General features: G+C 38.2%; 1 long non-coding RNA gene across 3 annotated transcripts in view; it reads right to left on the minus strand.

Annotated features, from left to right (window-relative positions):
* Nucleotides 1-23,120, minus strand: part of LOC140689592 (uncharacterized) — a 113,994-nt gene that overhangs the window by 60,736 nt on the left and 30,138 nt on the right. The window lies entirely within an intron of this gene.

Genomic DNA, 23,120 nt, shown 5'->3' on the forward strand with positions numbered 1-23,120 from the left:
AGTTGGCCCCTGTAGAGGGACCCTACTGGGGAAAGGAGAAAGAAGCTGTGAATTTAGAGGCGTCACAGCTGCTGACCTGTATTAGAAGCTAGAGAAGCCCCAGCAGCAAGGTCAGCTTTCACAGAGGGTCACAGTGCTTGGGTTCTGAGGCAGCAGGGGAGGCTGCAGGAGCGAACTTGGAAAGGCAGAGTAAAACTTCCACAATTTCATGGTTCTCAGGATAAAAAATACCACAGGAGGGTATTTTATGGCTTATATTGTTGTCTTTAAGACGTCTACAGATTTTGAAGCTAAGTAGGGCAAAAACCTAAAGAGCTATGTTCAAAACCTCTAGTGGTCAGAATTGAATCTTCCTAGGAGAGAAATGTCAAGAGACAGAGACCACAAAGAATTTAGTCCAGGGATTAACCAGAGGCAAACTAGATCTTAGAAAAACCCTAATCCAGTCTCAATACAGATCACCTCTGACTAGACTGAAGTGACATGCCTCTCAAACTATCTTCCTAAGAGAAAAAAGTGAGAAACTTTTTAATGGAAAACAGTACCACCCACAACTTCCAAGTTTCTTTTATTCACATTGTCATAGTATAAAAAGTTGCTACATACATGAAGAGTTATAAAAATGTAACTGATAATCAAGTGAAAAAACATAAAACAGAAGATAATCTGGATGTTATATACTATGATACATATACCACAATATATATCACATTTAAAAAGGACCAAAAATACTTTCATGTGACAGTCAGCAAAATATAAAAGCAACCTACAGAATAACAGCATATATTTGCAAATCATATCTCTGATAAGGAATTAATATCCAAATTAGATACAGAGAACTCATATAACTCAATAACAAAAAATAAACAATCCAATTAAAACATGGGCAGAGGAACTGAAGAGCTATTTTTCCCAAAACATACAAATGGCCAACAGGTTCAGGAAACAAAGTACAACATCACTGATCACCAGGGAAATGCAAATCAAAACCACAATGAGAGATCACCCTGTACCTGTTAGAATGGCTGTCATCAAGAAATGTCACTAACAGGTGTTGACAATAAGGTGGAGAAAATGGAATTTTAATGCACTGGAGGGAATGCAAATTGATGCAGCCACTATGGAAAACAGTATGGAGGTTCCTCAGAAATTTAAAACTAGAACTACCCTACCATCCAGCAGTCCTGCTTCTGGGTATATGTCTATCCAAAGATCTCAAACAGATATCTGCATTCCCATGTTTATTGCAGCATTATTCGCAATGGCCAAGATATGAAAACAAGCTAAGCATCTGTAAACAAATGGACAGATGGATAAAGGAGATGTGAAAATATATATATTCCATACATATAATGGAATTGTACTCAGCCATGACAAGGAAATCCTGCCATTTGTGACAACATGCGTTAAATAAGTCAGATAGAGAAAGACAGATACGGTGTGACCTCATGTATATGTGGAATCTAAAAAACCTGGACTTGTAGTAACAGTAGAATGGTGGTCACCAGTCACAGGGTGTGGGAGGGATGGGGAGATATCTGCCAAAGGACGCAAACTTCCAGTTAGAAGCTGAATAAGTTCTGGGAATCTAAAGCACAGCATTGTGATTATAGCTCACAATAAGTCTATCAGTACATTATATATTTGAAAGTTGTCAAGACAGCAAATATTAAATGTTCTTACCACAAAACAGTAATGGTAATCATCTGATGTGACGTAGGTGTTAGCTAACATTACAGTTATAATCATTCTGCAATATGTAAGTGTATCAAATCAACACATTGTACACCTGACATAAAAAACTACATGGGTAATTCTAATTATATGAAATACCCATAAAAGACAAATTACAGAGACAAAAAGTGGCTCTGTGATTGCCTAGAAATGGAGGCAGAGAGAAAGTATGTTAAGTGGAAACTGATAGCAAAGGGCCTGGAAAAAAAAATCAAGGGATAGAAAAGTTCTAAAACTGGACTGTGGTGACAGTTACACAATTCTATAAACATACTAAATTCACTGAATTGTAAACCTGCAGTTGGTGAATTCCATGGTATTTAAGTTATACCTCAATAAAGCTGTAAAACAAAACCTGTGAGTGTATTTTACACCTTTTGTTTATTCTAAACTACTCTATAATATGTGACTAAGCCAGCAACAAAACTCATCGGATGCAAAATCTTTCTGGTACCAAAAATAGGTATATTTAACATAGAAAACAAAAAGAAAATCCTAAAAACAGTCAGAGGGAAAAAATGCATTACTTTCATTTTTTCCCCATTTTTGTAACTGAAGTATTGTTGATTTACAATGTTATATTAGTTTCTGGTGTACAGCACAGTGCTTCAGTTATACATATACATATATACATATTCTTTTTCACTGAAGGTTACTACAAGCCACTGAATATAGTTAGTTCCCGGTGCTATATAATAGGACCTTGTTGTTCATCTATTCTGTACGTAGTAGTTGCATCTGCCAGTCCCAAACTCCAAGTTTATCCCTAGTTGACATTCTAGCAGGATCCATAGAAGCCAGAAATGATGGGATGACCTCTTAACATCACAAAAGGAAGGGGAAGACCAGCCATCCTAAAAGTCACTGCCGTGATTTCACAAGCAATAAAGTGAATGAGGTCGATACTAATTTCTGTTCACCCAGCATAAGCTGTTCATCGGTCTGGACATGGGGAGAGGTACTGGCTATCTCTCAGGCTGCACTGATCCTGTCCCACAGCACACTTACCACTGTGAAGTGTGACTGAGTGTATCACATCGCCAGGGACCTGCCAGGGGTCATCAGATGAGTCCTCAGCCAGCGACCTGCAGCCAGGCCACCCTCACCGCCACGGTCGCCCTGCCACGTGGAGAGAAGAGAGCACCCCTGGAGAGGCTCTGGACTTGGCAGCTGCTGCCTCAGAACACGAGGCTGGGTGTAGAAGAAATTTCTCGGTCCAGCCCAAGTCCTTGCCTCCCCTGCAGCCCTCGTCAGCTGCCTCAACCACTGCCCTCACCCTTGCTGTCTGCATTGTCCTTTTGATACGTGGGTGCCTTTGGGTTGCTAGTTCCTTGCTGAGTGTCTATATCGCTGCTTCCAAACTTCCCTTTTCTCAAAGAGGAATCTATTATGCAATTAAATACCAAAACTGATGACAGAACACTAAAGGACCACCATAAAGATGCTCAACAGAGGTGAGGGCAAAGGCAGAAAGTGGTTAGGGAAGTTGTAGAAAGTCCCCAACCCAGGAGACGTTCTCTTCCATCTGTCCCACCCCACGTATTTCAGACTCAGTACTTGCATCTTGAGTGTAGAAAGTAACCTCTATGAATCCTACCCCGGTATAAATTAGGTCCCACCCCTTATTCTTTTTTGTGGAAATCTCATAATACTTACTGAAGCCCTTTATTGTTATGTGATGAGGTGTGTGTTTGTATTGTTGTGTGACATGTTGTTAGATGAGGTATGTGTTTACTTCTATGATGGTTTTTCCCCACTAAACTCTCAGCTTCACGAAGGCAGACTTCGTACTCACTGTTAGCACAGGGCCCAGCACATGGGGGCTCTCAGTATTTGTTGAAGGGATGAAAGGATGGATGGGGGGGGCGGTAAGTGAGAGCAATGTAAAATCTAAGGGGCCCTTACAGCACAGAGTCTTCGTGGGGCTTTTGATAAGGAGTTCTTGGAGGCTGTTTCAGGGAGAGATGTGTTTGAGGACACTTTGGGGGAGACAGCTTTCCTTCTTAGCAGCAAGAGTGCCCAGAGTAAGGACCAGAGGAGATAAATCAAAGCTCTAACCGCTCAAGGATATCCCCAGACTTGAAACACATAAGGACTTAAAAGCAAGGATATTTAAACATCTTTCTAGTTTACACATCCTGGTTCGTGGTAGAGAAAAAGAGGCAAGGATTCAGGGCAGAAACTCAAGCCAGGAATGAAGAACATGCATTTGATTGGAACATTCTCCATAGAGTATTTTAAGATCTTTGTTTTGAGCATGGAATACAGGAGACAACTAATGAGTTAAATTTTAAGTTTCTTGAAGACAAGAGCTCTGTTTTACGCTATATGGCCTTCCTTAAATCCCTTTTTTTCCTAAATCAATTCTTACTCCCATAAAAAAAATACATTATGCACTATAATGTAAAAATTATAACACAGACATTATTTATATATATATATATTATATATATATATGCACACACTCATTTTAATATAACTTAAATATTTCAGCTTCCTCTATCTCAAGATATCTCTACAGGTTCAGAAACCACTAAATGAACAAAGATGCTGGAGGAAGAACTTGACCTGCACCCAGATGCGAGCTCCCCCAGATTATCAGAAGCGCCTGACAACGCAGGGGCTACTGGCTACTGCAGTTCCCATGGAAACAGACACTGGAGCTCAGAAGCCAGAGTGTGAGTGCTTAAACTAATCAGTGTGGTGAAAAATAAAGAATAACAGCCCATTTTCTTGCAGCGTAGAAATAGTGATTATGTTAACGGACCCTGATTCCTTTTCCTGGGGGTTTATTTTTATAAAATAGAGATAGAAATTCATCCTACGAAAACTTTTTCTGCACCTGTTTGTTCCAAGCTACATCAATACCATTTCCCTACTAGCATTTCAAAATTTAGTAAGACCCCATTCCAAGAGTTAAGTAGGAATTAGAATATAAACCATACAGTCTGGATATTTATTTTGTATCACTTTACTAAAAGCATTGAGAGAGAGAGAAAGAGAATAAAAATCAGGCTAAAATCTGAGTCCTCCCTGGATTAAGAGTTTAATTGTATTTATTAGTTTCTTACTCTGTGGTTCTAAATAGAATACACTGGAGTTTATGGATAAAATATGATTTATAGGCAAGCTTAACTAGCCAACATCTGTGCTGCATAAAATGAAAGGCTAGGCATTCATTTCCATTAATGTTACTTGTAGAAAGTAAAATCAGTCACGCTGACCATCTGGCTGACCCTAATTTTACAGACTAAACAAGGGAGAAATCATAAATGTGCGTCTCAATCAAGGGAATAGAATTCTCTGGGGAAGACAATACTGCAAATCTAAGAGTGAGGTTGCAGCATTCTTCTCCAACGAACTGTGGAAAACAGACCAATTTCTGGTGTCTTAAGCCCAACAAGAGAAGACTGAGCACAAAGTTTCCTGAATTTAGATAAGAAGAAACCTCATATATTTGCTGTTTTCCTCACCTTATCTCCAGCTCACTCACACATCCCATCACCCACCACCAACCCACCCTTCACTCCCCAAGCAGCAATGCTGTGACTACAGCCTCCAGCTCTCTTTCCCACTAGCCTCATTCAGGCAGCTACTAACTGGCAATTAAATATTTTGTTAAAAGCTGCCCTGTTGTATATATCTGGAGAGAACTCTAATTCTAAAAGATACATGCACCCCTATGTGCACAGCAGCACTATATATGATAGTCAAGACATGGAAACAACCTTAATGTCCATCGACAGATGACTTGATAAAGAGGTTGTGGTATAGATAGATAGACATTGTATTATATTGTATTGTATTGTATTGTATTATATTATATTATATTATATTATATTATATTATATTATATTATATATAATGGAATACAGACATATGGACCAATTGAACAGAATAGAGAGCCCAGAAATGAACCCACAAACTTTTGGTCAACTAATCTTCGACAAAGGAGGCAAGAATATACAATGGAATAAAGACAGTCTCTTCAGCAAATGACGTTGGGAAAACTGGACAGCAGCATGTAAATCAATGAAACTAGAGCACTCCCTTATACCATACACAAAAATAAACTCAAAATGGGTCAAAGACTTAAACATAAGACAAGATACAATAAACCTCCTAGAAGAAAACATAGGCAAAACATTATCTGACATACATCTCAAAAATGTTCTCCTAGGGCAGTCTACCCAAGCAATAGAAATAAAAGCAAGAATAAACAAATGGGACCTAATTAAATTTACAAGCTTCTGCACAGCAAAGGAAACTATAAACAAAACAAAATGACAACCTATGGAATGGGAGAAAAATTTTGCAAAAGATGAAACTGAAAAAGGCTTTATCTCCAGAATATATAAGCAGCTCATACAAATTAATAAGAAAAAAAAAACAAACAACCCAATCCAAAATGGGCAGAAGACATAAACAAGCAACTCTCCAAGGAAGAAATACAGATGATTAATAGGCATATGAAAAAATGCTCAATATCACCAATTATCAGAGAAATGCAAATCATAACAACAATGACGTATCACCTCACACCAGTCAGAATGGCCATCATTCAAAAGTCCACAAATAACAAATGCTGGAGAGGCTGTGGATAAAAGGAAACCCTCCTACACTGCTGGTGGGAATGCAGGTTGGTGCAGCCGCTGTGGAAAACAGTATGGAGATTCCTCAAAAGACTAGGAACAGACTTACCATATGACCCAGAAATCCCACTCCTGGGCATATATCCAGAAGGAACCCTACTTCAAAAAGACACCTGCACCCCAACGTTCATAGCAGCACTATTTACAATAGCTAAGACATGGAAACAGCCTCAGTGTCCATCAACGGATGACTGGATAAAGAAGATGTAGTATATTTATACAACGGGATACTATTCAGCCATAAAAACCGACAACATAACGCCATTTGCAGTAACATGGATGCTCCTGGAGAATGTCATTCTAAGTGAAGTAAGCCAGAAAGAGAAAGAAAAATACCATATAAGATTGCTCATATGTGGAATCTGAAAAAAAAAAACATAAATACAAAATAGAAACAGACTCATAGACATAGAATACAAACTTGTGGTTGCCAAGGGGGTGGGGGGTAGGAAGGGACAGACTGGGATTTCAAAATGTAGAAAAGATACACAAGATTATACAATATAGCACAGGGAAATATATACAAGATCTTGAGGTAGCTCACAGGAAAAAAAAGTATGACAATTAATATATGTATGTTCATGTATAACTGAAAAATCACGCTCTACACTGGAATTTGACACATTATAAAATGACTATTACTCAATAAAAAAAGTTAAAAAAAAAGAACATAAATACAGAACAGAAAAGATTCATAGACATAGAATCTAAACTTGTGGTTGCCATGGGGGAGGAGGTGGGAAGGGACAGACTGGGAATTCGAAATTTGTAGATACTGACAGGCATATGTAGAATAGATAAACAAGATTATACTGTATAGCACAGAGAAATACATACAAGATATTGTGGTAGCTCACAACAAAAAAGAATATGACAATGAATATATGTATGTTCATGTATAACTGAAAAATTGTGCTCTATCTACACTGGAAATTGACACAACATTGTAAACTGACTATAACTCAACAAAAAAAGTTATAAAAAAAATAAAAATCTTTGGCCTAAGGTAAAAACGAAGTTGTAGTATATATATATTATATAATATATAATATATATTGGAATACTACTCAGCCATAAAAAAAGAATAAAATAATGCTGTTTGGAGCAACGCAGATGGACCTGGGGATCATCATTCTAAGTGAAGTAAGTCAGACAGAGAAAGAAAAATACCGCATCACTTATTTGTGGAATCTAAAAAAAAAAAAGACACAAATAAACTTCTTTACAAAACAGAAACAGACTCATAGACATAGAAAACAAACTTATGGTTACCAGGGGGTAAAGTGGGTGGGAAGGGATAAACTGGGAGTCTGATATTTGCAGATATTAACTACTGCATATAAAATAGATAAGCCAGTTTCTTCTGTATAGCACAGGGACAACATTCTGTATCTTGTAGCGACCTATAATGAAAAAGAACATGAAAAGGAATATATGTATATTCCTGTGTGACTGAAACATGAAGTTGTACACCAGAAACTGATATAACTTTGTAAACGGACTATACTTCAATAAGTTTTTTTTAAGTTGCCCTGTTGATTTCATTTTGCTAACTGTCACTTGCATTGCTTTGCATCATTGACATATTTAACTGTTTGAATGACATGACAGTGCATGTTCTTTGCAATGCAGGAGAAATGTTTCATTTCTATCCAACACTATTCAGCACTGTTTCATAAAACACACAAACACACCCACTTATGATTCTGTCAAGTATTAAATAAGTAGTTGGTGCTTTAAATACTTTACATTCCTGTCTATTTCTCTATAGATGTTTAAGAATATTTTAGTCATATTTGAGGAATTGGTTGGGGCTTTTGTATGGGCTGGGAACACATATTATTACTTAAAATACTGGGATATGAGCTCCTAGTATTAAAATATTTACTATCTAAACCATTTTTTAAATTGCAAACATTCCAAAATGTTCACATTGGTAAAATATGGGCTGTTTGATTATAAATAATTTTTGTCTTTTATGATTTTTCTACTTTATAACTTTCATATTAAGTATGCATTTCCTTTAGAATTAGGAAAATAATATTTTTTAATGTATCGGTAAAATCTCTTAAATAGCTTCCACTTCTCATATTGCTGCTAGTACAGTAATCCCCCCAATTCATGGGAGATACGTTCCAAGACCCCCAGTGGTTGCCTAAAACCACGGCTGATACCAAACCCTAAATATACTACTACTTTTTTTTACTATGCACACATGCCTATGATAAACTTTAATTTTTAAATTAGGCACAGTAAGATTAACAATAACTAATAATGAAATAGAACAATTACAACAATATACTGTAATAAAAGTTAGGTAGTGTGATCTCTCTCTCTCAAAAAATATCTTAATGTACAAACTGTCCTAAACCAGATGACCACAGATGCACGGGCTTATTTTTGACTCTCAGTTCTATTCCATTTGTCTATATGTCTATCCTCATGTCAATACCAATTCCACTCCAGTGATCTATATGTCTGCCTTTATGTCAGTACCACACTGTCTTGATTACCATCACTTCGTAGTTATGTTTCAAAATCAGAAAGTGTGAACCCTCCTACTTTGTTCTTTTTCAGAATTGTTTTAGCTATTCTGAGTCTCTTGCAATTCATGATTTTGGAATCAGCTTACCAATTTCTACAAAAAAGCCACCTAGGACTCTGACAGGGATTGTGCTGAATCTGTAGATCAGTCTGGAGAATATTAGCACCTTACCAATATTAAGCCCTCTGACCCCTGAACATGAGATTTTTTTTCCATTTATTTAGATCCTCTTTAATTTACTTCAACAATGATTCATAGTTTGAGATACAAATTTTACACTTCTTTTGTTAAATGTATCCCTAAGTAGGTTTTATTTTTGATGCTGTTGTGAATTGGGATTGTTTTCTTAATTTCGTTTTCAGTTTGTTCATTGAAAGTATATAAAAATAGGACTGATTTTTTAGCACCTTTATATTGGTATTATTCCTGTACAGTAAACTACACATATTTCAGGTGTACCATTTGATGAATTTTGATAGATGGACAATTTTGTTAGCTATCTTGATCGTGGTGGTAGTTTCATTGGTGTACACATCCAATACTTGATTTTTTAATACAGATCTATCTTATAACCTTGCTGAACTCACTGTTTTAATGAATCTCTTAGGATTTTTATATGTAAAATCATGTCATCTACACATTGGGGAAAAAAGTTTATGATGCACATACACCCCTATCATAAGAACTCCACTTCATATGGGCCCCATCTGAGTCCCAGCGTCTCCCCATTTATAGCATTTAGCCAGGCTGAAACCCAGCATGCAGACTAAAGCTTAAGAATAAGGCTTAACGATTGTGACTGCTGTTCTGGAGGGGAAAGCCAAGTGAGCAGTTGTTACACAGAACTGCTCACTGCTGGGGCAATGTGACAGCAACTCATCTGCAACAAAGAGGTGTATTAGCGTTCGCGGTCTTTTGCCCTCACAAAGAGATCCACTGACACGTGGATTTCTTCTGCTCAGACCTCTTTCTGTAGGACTAATGCTGATTAGCTTTTCTGTTGGTTAAATGACTACTGCCAGGCTCTTTATGCAGAGATTACTTTGAGGGCTAAACTATTACTGCAATTTGCCATTTTAAGCTATTGGCTTGAATTTGGGTCTCTCTCCTGTAGTGATGGTCGATAACCAGGTTTCTGCTTTCTACGTCCATAAAGTCACTCTTTGGGGATTCTGCAGTGGAAATCTCTGAGGTGGCATCAATAAAGAGCACCCTTCTTTCCAAACAGGGATCTGAACCATTTGCACAAGAAAAATAAAAGGCCAAAGGTAGAGCTAAAACATCAGCCTTTACAAGGAAATGGCTGAGTAGGAAGACGTGGCCACGGAACCCCAGCATCAGGCACTCACCTGACTGGGTCACAGGGAGCGGTGGACAACAGGGTGAGCTCGGCCTCGCGGTGCAGAACGAGCAGGGGGAACACCCGCCCTCCCAGGGCAACCGCCCTCCCACGAGGAAGTCAAGCTGGGAAGACAACACACAATTCTTATAATTACTAACTACAATTAACCTAGTTTGCTAATCAGATGCCACTCCTTGTACCACCAGGACAGAATGAGGTGACGGGCAGAGTTATCCTAATTGAACTTTTTTTTAACGGGACAACAAACAAATAAACAAAAAACAACTTCAGAATCAGAGAAGTACTTACCAGTTACCAATAGGAAGAATGACCAAAATCTCCTGCTACAAAAGTTATCTCTAAGAAGATAAACACACACAGCTTGAATTTTCTCTGCCTGTTTGCAAACATGATTCACTATGTCTAATGAGACAGACCAAACATTAGGGTAGCGAGCATAAACATGCTTTCTGTCTTGTGAGTTGGCACTCGTTTTGACCCGAAACTGGGAGAGCTCATCTTGCTGCTCCTTGGGGCCCCTCCCCCACCTGCATAGACCCTCCACTCCAGGGCTTTCTGTTTTTTTCTCCTGAGTTTTAAGAGCTCAGCAATAAAAAGGAGGTGTTCTCCTGACTGCATTTAACAAAAATCTGAGCGCAGCGGGTCTTGGCAATCTCTACACAGACAAATGAAGCTCTGAAGGGACTGCCATACATTTCCAAAAACGCTCAGAAGGAAATGTCCTACTTGCAGTTGAACTGTGACAAATAAATCCTTTTCTAAATGCCCCACGCCTAGGCTCAATGGGGTGAAAAACATGCAAAGTGGGCAGGGAAACAACCCATTCTACTGCCCTGGAACCAACACCTCTCCCCTCAATGACCGGGGCAAGCATTTGGAAACTTTGTGGCATAAATAAATGCTTGGCAAAGATGATTTAGAAAACTCAGATGCATACAAATAAAATGTGCTTTGTCATACAAAGTGCTGTTTGGCAAACCTGCCACTGGTTAACACAGCTTTGGCCAAAAGTTGTTGTAAGGCTGAATGGTCAGTGATTCATCACCAAAAGACAGACCAGAAACTGCCCAGCCGTGTCATATTCTAAACTAAACTCTTAAAAGAGCAAACAAAAGATCACAGCTTTTTTAAAAGATGGAAGGAAGAGAAATAATGACATTAGTGGTTTTCGTGGCCCGAGGTGAGCCTGGATGGACCTACCATTTCCAAAGAGGGTAAGCTGTTGCTGTTGTTTGCGTTTTTGTGACCAGAAGTGATATTTCATAGAACAAAATTCAGCAAAAGATCCAAGAGAGCAAGACCCACATCTGTCTTACCCACTTCGTATTTCCAAAACTAAGCACCAAAGTGTGGCACGAAATGGGCGCTCAATAAATATCCTTCCCCATCCATTTATTTTTCATTGAAAGCCCGATGTGACCTGTCCCCAGACACTCTCTCCCTGCACATTTCCTCCTCTGTCCACCTGCTTCAGCCGCATTTACCAGCTTGCTGCTACTCAAACACACCAAGCACAACCCCAGCCCAGGGTCTCTGCGCTGACTCTGCCTGCAGACACCGCGTGGCTCATTCTCTCAATCCCTGCAGATCTCTTTTTAATCAGGGAAGCATCCCTGAACAGCACATCTGAAAGACACACGCCTCCCACACCAAGCGACCCTCTATCCCTTCACCTGCCTCATCCTTAGTGGCACTGATCCGCTTCCAGGACAGTATCTGCTCATTTGTCCACTATCACCACCTCCCACTATAATGTGAGCTTCATGAGGGCAGGTGCTCTGATTTGCTCACTGCAAGTCTTCAGAAACTATCTGGCACAGACATTAGTTGGATGAATTAGTGGATAAACCTTTCTATGTCACTATGTTTCAGACGCACTCTTTCAACTGCAGGTAGTTGCGACTATATTTTTTTTATCCAACCTAAGACTCTCTTCCAATTGACAGCAGGTTGAATAATGAACATTTGTGATGTTCTTGATAAATCTGGATTTATTTCTAGCAATTTACATTTTTAACTATGTAATTTATTATTTTTTTTTTAGTTTTCTCCCTTCCTAAATTTTTGAATTATTGAACTTTTTAATTGTTCTTTTATTTTCTTATTTCCAGTTACGTGGATGTTTAAAGTCTCTGGTTGATCCTTTTCTTTTAAATTTTATTGGTTCCAAGTTTTGCTTCAGATTACATAAGCAGTGTGTGATTATTTTATCAAATAATATAATACAATACAAAGATGTGGTAGTAAGCAGAAGTCTAAGATGACCTCTAGATTCCCAACCCCTGGTGTTTATGCCCTCCTCTTCAGTGTGGGAAGGACCTGTGAATACGATGGGATAGTCACTCCTTTGATTAGGTTGCATTAAATGACAAATGTAATGGATTAGTCACTCCAGTGATTATGTGTCATTATATAAAAGTTCGTCTTAGCAGACTGGGAAAAAAATTGTCCAGCTGGCTCAGAGAAAGAAGCTGCCACTTTGTGAGAGGGCCACATGGCTAGGACAGGAGTTACCCAAGAGTAAAGTCTGGCAGACATCCAGCGAGAAAATGGGGACGTCAGTGCCACAACCACAAGTAACTAAATTCTGCCAACAACCCAGATGAGCTTGGGAGAAAACCCAAGCTCTGGCTAAGAATGCAGCTGGCTGACACCTTGATTTTGGCCTTGTGAGACCCTGAGCCGAGAGCCCAGTTGTACTATGCCCAGATTTCTGACCTACAGAACTGTGGGCTAATAAATGGGTCCTGTTTTCATTCATTATGTCTGTGATAATTTGTTACGCAGCAAGAATGACTAATACAGATGTCCATAAGGTTCTTGGCCTGAGCAATTGGAAGGATGGAGCTGTGATTAACCAAGATCGGGAAGACTGCAGGAGACAGCATGGTGTACACCTTCTCACCTAATAGAAGAGGCAAGGTGGCAACTCTGAGAGAGATGATAAAGAATCCTCACAGAACTGGAAGAAACAGAGAGGAACAAAAAGTCTCTACTGTTGAATTCCATCCGTAAGAGCTTTCAGGAAGACCCTTGTCTATCTGTTCCTTCACTGCTCACTCAAACAGTTGATCCTAACTGAATGGATGTGTTTTCTAAAACGAATGGAAATGAACTTAAGGAAAATATGAAACAGACACTGCTTTTTTCTTAATCCTTAAGCAAATATACTTTTCCATTGACAGAACTGATTTCATCTAAAATGCACTCAGAAAGGTTTTGGATTTTTTTTGTCTTTTAATGTAAGCATGTTGTATGCTGCTGATACTTGATATTAACCACCCTAATATTGGCCAAAGGATAAATGTTTCCTGTTGGTGGTTTCAGGTGAACTAACTACAGATCCAAACATCCTAACCTACACATAAATCCACCCCACTATGACCTTCCCGAAATGACAGATCGCTGCTCCTACCCCAAATACATGCATAAACATATCCTACTATGCATTCACAGGCATCAAAAGGCAGCTGCTAAATTTGGTATCATGTAGTAAAGAATTTAACCTTGCCCAAAGAGAGATCTTGCTTTCGCCTTTGGCTCCTGGGACGCAAGCGCTATGCCCTTGGAATGTCCTGTCTGATAAGAGTGCCTTGGACTATGCCAGATAATTCAGCACTCAGATTTATGGTAGAGTCTTTGGGTCACGTGCTTTCAGCTCAACCTCTAAACAAGCTAGAGACTGAGGTTAGCTAACCATGTCTACATAATCAAGCGCCCATAAAAACCCTGGGCACCAAGGTTCCGCATTACATAGCAACATCTCACAGTATACACATAGCTGGCAACACCGTGTGCATACTGCTCCTCATCCTCCCAGTGGAGTTAATGCAGTCCGAGCTCGGCTGGGAGAGGACCACTGGAAGCTCACGTTCTGAGATCTCCTGTACTCTGCCTACGTGTCTCTTCCTGTGGGTTATTTTTGTATGTCTCCTTTGACTGTAATAAACTTTAACCATGAATATAACAGGTTTCAGTGAGTTCTGTGAATCCTTCTAGCAAAGTACCCAACCTGAGGGTGATCCTGGGGGCACCCAAACTTACAGCTGGTGTCAGATGAGAGGGCGAACTTGCCGGCTACTTCCCTAATTCCACAGGTATGAAAATGTAAAGCCGCTAACTGTAAGCAGAGTAATCTTTTAGTCTGTATAAGGAACAGTAACTGAGTAGCATCGCCTGGGAACACTCCCTTGAAAGGAGTTCAAACACAAAGATTTCTTGCTTTTTTACTTCAGAACTTATCTTGTAAAAAATATCAAGTCTTGGCTAGTTTTGAATCAATGCTTACAAGGGAAATTCTTATAACACTTTTTTATTTCTAAAAACATTAAATACATACAATATAAATAATAATAATAGTTGAATTGACTGTGGCGTAAACAACACCTTCTGAAGCTAGATGTTTGACTAGTATATTAAGTATATTAATTTTCAGTATATATTATTATGTATTAAGTATAATATATATAATATATATTAAGTATATTAATTTTTTAAAGTCCATCAGTTTGGGACACAGAACTACATTTTGATGAGCCTACTTTTTAATTGTCAGAAGAAAATAACCTGAGATACAATTTTGTGGTGCAACAGGACAATGTGACTGCATCTTTCTACTATTTATTTCAATTTTCCCAGTATGATCTACAGTCCTAGGCATTTTATACTCAGAAAAGTGTGTTTGTTCAGAATGTTTTCAATAAATAGAATAAAATGCCCCAAAAAAAGATGCTTTCTGGGATTTTCTGACTCCAAAGATGAGTCTAAAGTCACTCGGGAATGATCATCTAAGCTTCAAGCAGGGATGAAATGTTATCATCAGTACAGAGAAATGAAGGGCACTGCTGAGCTAAACTTGAAAGCTTAGTATGACATTGAGCCCTTTACCATTGTCAATGTCGAGTTAGATCCAAAACCCAAAATGAGGAAAGTCTTTGATGTTTCCTTTCATATATCAAGACAGTGAGAGGCCTGGAGCAAGAAAGAGTACCTCACATAAATCAGGAGAAGAGATGTGAGAAATGTGCAGAAAACAATCTAAAAAGACAGGAAGGGAAAAGGCAAAATCAATATCAACTTTGCAGTTACCTTCATTTATGTTGGTTCTACTTCACCCTGAAACTTGCTTTCTTACACAGCTTAAGATAAAGATGAAATTGTTGTTTAAGAAATCCATAAATAGTCGGGGAAGGGGGACTGTGAGTACAAGTAAGAGCCAACATTCTGATCACAGGTATTAGTTATTAGAAGTGTTCATTGAGCCAACTTCTCTCCAGGTATGAAAGAGAAGTCTTTACATGGCAAAATGTCTGTGGAAACAGAATGAAAGTCAAACTCCCTTAAGTTAAACCACACCATTACCCTTAGTAATGATATAAACTGTATTGAACTTATTAAATGGCTTTTCTTTATGAACGTGAGTTTAAATGTCACTGTGATATCTAGGCTTAAGAAAAAAATAAGAAAACAGAAAACTAGTTAATGAGATTTAAGTAAATTGTCAGTCTAAGTGATTCCAGCCCAAAATCAGTTTTTATTTTAACTTTCTAATAACATTTCCATCTGCAATATCTAAATAATTACCCCACTCATGAAAGGTACTGCTGAATGAAAATTTTAGTGAGGTCTCAAGATCTCAGGGAAAAAAACCTTAAACCCATGGCAAAGTCAGAGACCAATCCTTTAAAACTCAAAATATATGTTAAAAATACAGAATTCAGGTAGATGCTCTCCAAGGGAAGAGAAAAAGATAAGGACAGATCACTTTAAGAAATAAAATGTTTATGGGTAGAAAAAAGATCTGTACTAAAAATGAATGAAAGGAATTTCAAGTTTAAATGGTAATGCTTCCCAAATTTTGTACTAAAATACCAAGGAAGATAAACTCCTGGTAGAAGTACAAATTGATGCATATTTTCTGGAGGGCAACTTTGCAATTTTCAACTTAATCCTAAAATACATTTGGTTCCAAATTTTCTGCTTCTAGGAATTTTTCTAAAGAAATAATTAGAGAGATTTTCTAAAAATAATATATAAAAATGTACATGGCAAGTCATTATTTGAATGAAAAAATTAGAAATAAATAAATGCCAAAAAAAAGATGTTGATTAAAGGAATGCAGCATAATATTCAAATGATTGAATGTATTGGAGTAATTGGTAATTCTGTGTAAGAGGATATTTTAATGCATAAAAATATACTCACAATATAGTAAATGAATCAAAGCAAGTGCTGAGCAGAACAGCGCTGTGGTTAAGAGCTCGTCTGTTGGAACCAGGTAGCCTACATTCAAATCCTGACACCGCACTTACTGGTAATGTGACTTTGGCAAAGCTCACAGCACCCTAATCTGTAATAGGAGTACTTCCTTCATTGCCTTGTTTTGAGGACAGAATGATTCAATGCATATTTGGTGGTTAGAAAGTACTCCATACATACTAAAAGCTCGTAAACTTTAGCCGTCATTCTTATCAGTCTAGTTGGATACTGCATGCATATCGTTTTTAAACAGTAACCAGGCAAGAATTTGATTAGAAGAGGGATGGGGAGTTGGCAGTGGTAAATGACAACATTATGGTATAAACTCACTAAACAGTCTGTCTGGTAGTGTCCAGCAGAACACCACAAGTCGTTTACCATCCCAGGGCTCCAAACACTTCTGCACACTGCATCTGGCATCAGAGTTGCCAAGAAAAACACAATGCAGTCAAGTTCTGGATGAACGATGCTTTACTTTAAGAGAGAGAGCAAGATAAGCTTTCATAGAGGGTGTCTCTCAGCAGCTGATGCAGGGCAACTTACCCACATGCATCCCTCTCACACCACCATGGAAGAACCCGCCCCTCCCCTGTGGAGGCTGAAATACTGAAAACTGGGGGCACACCTGAAGGCCACCGACATACATGCTTAAGTAGAACAAAGGCACATACGCTGAACTTGAAACAGGGAAAGATACCCCCACACAAGGCAATAAGCCCCGCACAGGCTGTGCGGGCTCTTTATCTCTTGGTAAGGAAGCCCAGCCCCAGGGCCCACTGGAGACTGCCTTTCCTAACAGCAAGTAACAAAAAACTTAACTCAGGTGGCTTTACACCATAAAGGTGGGGAAATGTCTATTGTAACTACAAAAACCTAAAATAGTACGCCTGCAGGGTTATTTGGTTTATCAGTGCAATGGACTGATTTAATGGAATGCAAGCTCAAGATAGTTTTTTATCTCTAGCTCCCAAAAGAGTGTCTGAGGTATAATGTGTGCTAAATAAATGTTTTTGTATAAATTAAAGTTGGAGCTCACTTCCTACTATGGCTACCACCCTTCTACCTACTATCGTGGTGCCAAGATGTAACATCTTCATATCACACTACACAGAAAGAAAGAGAGAGTCGTACTTTACCACCCTCAAAGAAGGGCAGCCAAGTTTTCCCTGTGAATAAAAAGAGGAGGATCCCTAATTACACAACATACTGGGAACCACGAGGTTTCATACAACATTTATTCAGACCATCAAAGATCTATGTCCTGTGCGACTATTCCATGTTCAGCAATATTAGCTGAAAGACAAGTAACTGCTGAGAATTTCACTGAGAATGATGAAGTCAATTTGCTGTCGAGCTATCTATGTGGAAGTTTTGAACCATCCTCCAAAAGGGTAAACAGTAGTACCTCAGCAAACCAGGACTCCAAGAAAATACTGGGGATGGACAGATTCTTTCCATTTTGAAATAATTAGATAGAAAAATTAATTTTTATATACCTCTTGAAAATACTGAAATAAGACTTTTGCTTCCAGGCATGATGAACTGCTGATACTAGAGTAGGCTTCCTGCCGTAAATGTCTAGAAATCTAGACAAAACATACATAATGACTATTTTCAGACCTTAGATAACACGCAGCCCAGGACTGTGATCTCTGAGGAAAGGGAAACAAACAAGGTGAGCCTCATGATTGCGCCAGCTCTCCACCTGGAGGCATTTATTAGCCCCTGGAACAGGAAAAGGAAAACCCAGCAGAGACCTGCAGTCTCTGAGCTGAGGAAATAGAGATCAGAGTTCAAGGAGATTGGAGCAGCAGATATTTGTGGTGTGGAACGGTGAAGAGGAGGGAATTACACGGAGAAGGAGCTGCAGAACTCTGCAGAGGGGCGTCCTTGAGTCTTTGACTTCGTAGTAAGCTGTGATGCACAAGGGGGAGACTCCAGGAAGCCGGGCAAAGAACAGCTGCCAGGAAAAAAACAAGCACTGGGAAGCTGAAAGCTAAACAGCTCCCTAAGGTAGGGCAGGAGGTACGAGTTCTCACAGCCGACAATGAGAGATATCGCTGAACACTTGGAGCATTCCCAGTGAGCCCATACCTTGGGAGTTAGGCTAAATCCACTTGGAAGAAACTTAAAACCAATTCTCAAAAGTATGAAGATGATCTAGAAATAAATTAACCTCCTGACACAGAAAAATTCCAAAATCTTTAGAGGAAGGCAGGGAGGGAAGGATAAGGTAGGGGTATTCAGATACTCAACAATGTGTAGCATCCAAATGCAAATTATGTACATGAAAACAGCAGAACAATGTTACCCAAATCCAAGAGAAAAATCAGTTAATAGAAATGGACAAAGACAGTAATGACTAAATTAGAAAGGGACTTCATAATAGCTGTTTTAGATACATACAAGGATTTAAAAGTAAATATGGACAAAGGGAGACTGGTGCATGAACATTTACAGTAATTTTATTCATAATGGCTGCAAACTGGAAACAATCCAGAGTTCATGTTTTAGCCCAGGCTGCCATAACAAAATACCGTCAGCTGGCTGGCTCAAACAATAGACATTTATTTCTCAGAGTTCTGGAGACTAGGAAGTCCAAGATCAGAGTGATAGCATGGTCAGGTTTTTGGTGAGAGCTCCCTTCCTGGCTTCCTGACAGTCACCTTCTTGCTGTGTCCTCACATCGTGGAGGGGGAAAGGACTCTAGTCTCTTCCTCTTTTTATAAGCACATTAATCCCATCGTGAGAACCCACCCTCATGACCTCGTCTAAACCTAATCATTTCCAAAGACCTCACCTCCAAATGTCATCACATTGGGGATTATGGCTTCAAAAGATGAACTTGAGGGGGACACAAACAAAACATAACATAAATGGATAGCCACATCAGATTACACATGCACTGAAATACTACTCAACGACAAAAAGGAACAAACTAACGGCATGCAGACTACAAGAAGCTGGGAAGAAAAGTACGTATCAGATTATTCAACTTTGATGAAATTTCAGAATAGCCTAAAATTAATCTACAGTGATAGGAATCATATCAGTGGTTCCATGAAATAAATGTTGGATGTATTAACTACAAAAGGAGTACAGGGACCGTTTTAGGGAAGTGGAAATACTCCATTTCTTGATGGTGGTAGTGGATAAACAGATACACACAACTAGCAAGGCTAACTGAAGTGTTCGTTTAAAATGAATGTATTTTCATAAATATAAGTTATACCTTAATAAATAATTCATTTTAAAAATACTGCAATGAAAGTGAAGATCATTCTTAAAATGTACAAGGATAATAAATCTCCGAAAATTATTGCTAAAGGAAAGAGAAGAAAATTTTTAATTTTCTCATACTTATTAGAAGGCATGACTTCTATGAAACAGCAGCAGGAAGCCAAGATTAAAAAAAACTAAGAATAAAAGACAAATATGAGTAGGGAAGAGAAAAAGAGACACAAAGTATGAAAAATTTAAGGGGGATAAAAATCACACTATTAGGAGTCAAATGCAAATGGATTCAATGAAGCATAAGATTAAGCTTGGAAAAATCTAATCATACAAGCATAAAATAATTTGATAAATTTTTCAGAATGCAGTACAAAAAAAATACAAAATGACCAAAAATAAAGTTGATGGAAAAGATAGCAGAGTAAAGGAAACAGAGACTGAACCTAAGTGTTGTAAGAATTCTTAAGAAGACACCACAACAACTAGAAAAGAAGCAAAACCTAAAGCTGAAGTGAAAAACACTTCTCAAAACTATCAAGGGAGCCTAGTGTAAAGAGCTTACCACAAACTGTTAAAAATCACTGAAAAGAGACCCACATAAAGAGACATCCTGGGGGGGAAAGTAGACTATTTTCATTAAGACAGAAAAAAATAAACTTTTTAAAAACAGACATTTTTTTAAATGGGTATATCCACAAAAGGAATAAAAATCAGACTCTCATCAAACTCTAAATGCCAAAAAGGCAATGAAATCAGATTTTATTTATAGTTTCAAGGAAAAATATGTCCCCTAAATTCTGAAATCAGCTAAATTGCAACTCATGCGTGAATAAACAGAAAGCTATTCTAAAATGTGTACTGCACAAAGACTTTCACTTCCAAGTAGGTTGTAATGGTTGTCCAAAGACCAGGGCTCCAACCCAGAATTAGAAAAGCCAGATGGAATACAAAAATTATCTTTTCGAAAGCAGAAGAGAGTTACTGAGGCAACCAGAACTAAATGAACCAAGACTTCAGAAGGCAAGGAGCAGCGAGGTGAGCCAGCTTCTGCCGTGGCTCTTGCTCCGAGAGTACTGATGAAGCTGCGTATGGGCAAGAAGCTGAGAGCCTAGGCAAAGCCCAGAGCAGCCCGTGGAGGAGGGCTGCTTCAGGAAAAGAAAGCAGAGGAGATTTTGGTGGACATTTGGAAAGTTTCAAGCACATGGCAGGTTTTCTCCCTCCAAACATTTCTTGAATACTGAAGCAGTATATGTGGCAGGAGACAAAAATGTAATTGGAAAGCCTCTGAAGAACACAACAGAGCTCTGTTGTCAGTCTCATAACACAAAGACTAGAATTTGAGACCCACGAAAAAAGAATGCTCCCCACCAAGATACCAAAATTCTAGATGAAAATACGGAGGGCTAGGCTTGAGCCTGAGGGAATCGGACCTTTACACAGGCATGGCCCTTCATGATTCCTTATGGAATTAAGGCAACTGACTGCCACTTTGTACAGAGGAGGAGAAAGCAAGCCTCCCCACGAATCTGAAGTCTCCACATTCTTGAATAAACGGTGTCTGGCTTTCATTCAAATATTCCTCCACATGTCAAAGAACAATAAGAGTAAAAGTGAGCAACAGAAATAGACCCACAGGTGACGGCAATTTTAGAGTTAACTAGCCAGGACTTTAAAATAACTATGATTAATACGTTCAAGAAAATAGAGAAAAATGAATAAAAGAGTTGAAAAGATAGGTATTTTCATCAGTATATTTAAAACTATCTAAAAGGATCAAGTGGAAATTCTATACCTAAAAAACATAAAAATTAAACATAAAAGACATACCTACAGTTGGTTGAATCCACGGATGTGAAACTGTGGATACAGAAGACCAAATATAAAGTTCTACAGATCTTTTCAGCTGTGCAAAGGGTGCATGCCCCTAACCCCTGAATTGTTCAAGGGTCACCTATATACCCTTTCCCATACACTTACTTTCAATCTATTTGTATCTTTACATCTAAAGTGTGTCTCTCTTAGATAGTAAATAGTTGGATCGTATTTTTTATCCAGTACAATTTCTGTCTTTGATTACATTATTCATTCATTCACAGTGATATTATTACTTAGAATATCATATGATACTATTAGTCATTAATTATAACTATATGATTGTTAGATTTACATCCACTATTTTACTTTCTGTTTTCAATGAATCTTACGTCTTTTTGTTCCTCCAACCCTCCTTTACTGCTTTCTTTTGCATTAGGTGTATATTTTCTAATGATGTATTTAAATTTATTTGCTTCTTTTCCACTATATTTTTAAGTTTATTTCCTTAGTAGCTGCTGTGGAGATTACCAAATGCATCTTAAATTATCAGAATCAGCTTTAGATTTATACTTTAGATCTAATTTCAGTGTGATATAGAAATATTACTCTTACACAGCTCTTTTCTCTTTTTCCACTTTTTGTTGTATTACTGTTATACATATTAAATTTTCCAATATTAAAATACAACAATAAATGTTATAACTATTTCTCTATGTGATTTGAGGTATAAATTTAAAGAGCTGAGAGAAGACAGGAAAGCAAATACGTACTTCTAGTTTTGTTATACTAAACTTCCCACTTTCCATTTCTGGTTCTCTTCATTCGTGCTTTGGGTTCCAGTTACCATCTGGAATCGTTTCCTTCGCCCAGTTCAGCTTTGCTGTTACTCACCTCTTTTGTGCTGTTACTGACAAGTACATAACATTTCCATATGTGATTGGCCCAGCAATATATTACATACATAATATTTTACACAATTGCTTTTTAAATCGATTAATTAAAGAAAAGAGAACAAATACGCATTAATACTGCATTTTCTAAATACTTCTTCACCTTTCCTGCTGCTCTTTGTTTCCTCACATAGATTCAAATTACTATTTACAGTCACTTGCTTTCAGCCTGAAAAAAATTCCTTTCTTGTTTCTTGTAAGGTGAGTCTGCTAGCAACAAATTCTCTCCATCTTTTTAAACCTAAGAATGTGTTTATTTCACAGGATTTATCTTCACTGAATCTATACCACTCTCCTCCCAACTGCCTTTCACCAAGCTTCTCATGGTATTTGCCAGAAATTGGTCTCCCTGCTAAAACACTTTTCAACCCACATCAAAAACCTATCAAACCACAAATAGAATAATGCCCAAGAGCCCAGAAAATATGCCACCCAATGTGACAATTTTATGGTTGTGTAGGAGAATTTCCTTTCTCTGGAGATGGATGCAGAAGCATTTCATAGTGAAGTATCATGATGACCCAAATTACTCTCAAACGGTTTAGAAAACATAAGTGTGTGTATATGTG

Source organism: Vicugna pacos, chromosome 26, assembly GCF_048564905.1.
Source record: "Vicugna pacos chromosome 26, VicPac4, whole genome shotgun sequence".
NCBI lineage: Eukaryota > Metazoa > Chordata > Mammalia > Artiodactyla > Camelidae > Vicugna > Vicugna pacos.